The sequence below is a fragment of the Bos indicus x Bos taurus genome, chromosome 16, assembly GCF_003369695.1.
Source record: "Bos indicus x Bos taurus breed Angus x Brahman F1 hybrid chromosome 16, Bos_hybrid_MaternalHap_v2.0, whole genome shotgun sequence".
Classification (NCBI taxonomy): domain Eukaryota; kingdom Metazoa; phylum Chordata; class Mammalia; order Artiodactyla; family Bovidae; genus Bos; species Bos indicus x Bos taurus.
The window spans coordinates 10,484,941-10,488,538 of record NC_040091.1 but is presented as its reverse complement, the minus strand read 5'-3'; the positions used below and the strand labels follow the sequence as shown (position 1 = coordinate 10,488,538).

The following is a 3,598-nucleotide window of genomic DNA, read 5'->3' as shown; positions in this document are numbered from 1 at the left end:
TTGCAGTACTGGGAGATTTGGAGTTAGTGATTTAATTTCCTTACTTCTTACTGGTCTGTTCAGATTTTCTATTTCTTCCTGATTCTGTCTTGGTATTTTTTCATCTCAGAAATGTATTCATCTAGGTTATCCAATTTAATGCATGCAGTTGCTCAGCATAGTCTATTATGATCTTTTGTATCTTTGTTGCATCAGTTGTAAGATTTCATCTTTCATTTGTAATTTCATATTTGAATCCCCTCTGTTTTTCTTGGATCGTCTACCTAACAGTTTTTTATTTTTCTATATTAAACACAATTATTGAGTTGTATTCCATTGACTTTCTGGTCACTACATCATCAATTTCTGCTCAGTTATTTTTTAGTATTTCCTTTAACCTGCTAAATTCTGCACTTAATTTATTCTCTTACCAGTTCCTCAAGATATGAAGTTAGGTTGTTTGAGAATTTTTTCTAACTGTAGTAATTTTTCACTATAAACTTCTCTTTTAGAATGTTTTGGCTGCATTCCATAAATTTTTACATGTGTGATTTAATTTTTATCTGTTTCAAGGTACTTTTTGCTTTCTCTTTTATTTCTCTTTTGACTTATTGGTTATTGAGTAACATATTTTTTAATTTCAATATGATGGTTAATTTTTCAAATTTGATTTCTAGTTTCATATTATTATGGTAGTAAAATGCTTGATATGTTTTTAATCTTCTTGTATTTTTACAACTTTCTTGTGACCCAACATATTATCTATTATGAAAACAGACGATGCTTCCAATGATCCATCCATTGTTAAAAGTAGGAATAGAAATATATTTCTATTTCCGCCTTCAGTTCTGTTAATACTGTTAATATTTAGATAGTCTAATGTTGGATTCAAATATATTTAGGATTGTTATATGCTCTTTTTTTTAATAAAAAAAATTGTATTTACTTAGAAGCATTCAGAATGTCAACAAAACAGCTGCAACTTTTTTTCTTTTTCTTTTTTTTTTGCAATTACAGAGTGGTATTCAGTTAACAGAACAACAATTATTCGTATAAGCTGCATCAGAGACAACTGAAGATGAAAAAACTACCATCCCCATATATAACTAATTTGTGCTGTGCACCAACAAGAACCTGCTTTAAATTTCCATGCCAATTTACAACCCCTATACTGTACCAGGCAAGGTTAGTGGCTATTGAAAATACCACCAGGACAGGGCTATCTAAAGACACATTCGGTAGTGTGTTAACTATACAAAAAAAGACACTGTACAGTTTAAAAACAAATCTTACACAGCCTTACATTTCAATTTTTTTTTCTTTAAAAGGAGTGAGTTGTGTACAGGGGGGTTAAATGCTTTATAGACAAGAAAAAAAAAAAAAACTGCGCTAGAACCAACTTATTCATCATCATCATCTTCTTCCTCCTCCTCATCCTCTTCATCTTCTTCCTCCTCCTCATCCTCTTCATCTTCCTCATCTTCCTCCTCTTCCTTCTTTTTCTTGCTCTTTTCAGCCTTGACAACTCCCTTTTTTGCTGCATCAGGCTTCCCTTTAGCTCGGTATGCGGCAATATCCTTTTCATACTTTTCCTTCAGCTTAGCAGCCTTCTTCTCATAAGGCTGCTTATCATCCGCAGCAGTGTTATTCCACATCTCTCCCAGTTTCTTTGCAACATCACCAATAGACAGGCTAGGATGTTCGCCTTTGATTTTTGGACGATACTCAGAACAAAACAAGAAAAAGGCCGAAGGAGGCCTCTTAGGTGCATTGGGATCCTTGAACTTCTTTTTTGTTTCCCCTTTAGGAGGAATATAAGTTTTCATTTCTCTTTCATAACGGGCCTTGTCCACCTTTGCCATGTCTTCAAATTTTCCTTTCTCTTTAGCAGACATGGTCTTCCACCTCTCTGAGCACTTCTTAGAAAACTCTGAGAAGTTGACGGAAGCATCCGGGTGCTTCTTCGTGTGCTCCTCCCGGCAAGTTTGCACAAAGAATGCATATGATGACATTTTGCCTCTCGGCTTCTTAGGATCTCCTTTGCCCATGTTTAATTATTTTTCCTCCGCGAGGCACAGAGTCGCCCAGTGCCCGTCCGGCTCTCACTTGCCCCGGCGCTGTCTCTATGGAGCTCAATGTACTGCAATGCCTGTTATATGCTCTTGATAAACCAATCTCTTTAACACTATTTAGTAGCCTTCTTTTTCTCTTCTGACTAATTTTGACTGAATATATATGCATTTTGTTTGATGTAAGTATTGACAATTTGGTTCTCTTTCTGTTAACATTTGCATGAAAATTCTTTTTCCATTCCTTCATTTCAGCCTTTGTGTGGTTAAAGCTAATGTGAATCATGTAGGCAGCACATTGTTGGATCTTATTTGCTGTAAATTCAGTTGCTTTGTTTCTTTTGATTGGAGAATTTAATCCATGTACATTTAAAGTAATTATTGATAGGTAACAATAAACTGTGGAAAATCCTGAAAGACATGGGAATACCAGACCACCTGACCTGCCTCTTGAGAAACCTGTATGCAGGTCAGGAAGCAACAGTTAAAACTGGACATGGAACAACAGACTGGTTCCAAATAGGAAAAGGAGTATGTCAAGGCTGTATATTGTCACCCTGCTTATTTAACTTATATGCAGAGTACATCATGAGAAATGCTGGGCTGGAAGAAGCACAATCTGGAATCAAGATTGCCTGGAGAAATATCAATAACCTCAGATATTCAGATTATACCACCCTTATGGCAGAAAGTGAAGAGGAACTAAAAAGCCTCTTGATGAAAGTGAAAGTGGAGAGTGAAAAAGTTGGCTTAAAGCTCAACACTCAGAAGACTGAGATCATGGCATCTGGTCCCAACACTTCATGGGAAATAAATGGGGAAACAGTGGAAACAGTATCAGACTTCATTTTCCTGGGCTCTCAAATCACTGCAGATGATGATTGCAGCCATGAAATTAAAAGACACTTACTCCTTGGAAGAAAAGTTATGACCAACCTAGATGGCATATTGAAAAGCAGAGACATTACTTTGCCAACAAAGGTCCGTCTAGTCAAGGCTGTGGTTTTTCCAGTGGTCATGTATGGATTTGATAGTTGGACTGTGAAGAAGGCTGAGTGCTGAAGAATTGATGCTTTTGAACTGTGGTGTTGGGGAAGACTCTTGAGAGTCCCTTGGACTGCAAGGAGATCCAACCAGTCCATTCTGAAGGAGATCAGCCCTGGGATTTCTTTGGAAGGAATGATGCTAAAGCTGAAACTCCAGTACTTTGGCCACCTCATGTGAAGTGTTGACTCATTGGAAAAGACTCTGATGCTGGGAGGGATTGGGGGCAGGAGGAGAAGGGGTTGCCAGAGGATGAGATGGCTGGATGGCATCACTGACTTGATGGATGTGAGTCTGAGTGAACTCCGGGAGTTGGTGATGGACAGGGAGGCCTGGCGTGCTGCAATTCATGGGGTTGCAAAGAGTCGGACACTACTGAGCAACTGAACTGAACTGAACTCAACTGAAGGACTTATTATTTTCACTTTATTGATTAATTTCTGACATTTTATAGTTTCTTTGATCCATTCTTCCTTTATTTGTATTTGTATGCTTTAATTCCTTTC

At 37.4% G+C, this 3,598-nt stretch overlaps 1 pseudogene across 1 annotated transcript; it reads right to left on the bottom strand.

Annotated features, from left to right (window-relative positions):
- Window positions 1-906: 906 nt before the first annotated feature.
- On the bottom strand, window positions 907-2,130 carry LOC113906376 (annotated as a pseudogene). Its single transcript, XR_003514862.1, has one exon. The product of XR_003514862.1 is annotated as a high mobility group protein B1 pseudogene (transcript).
- Window positions 2,131-3,598: the final 1,468 nt, after the last annotated feature.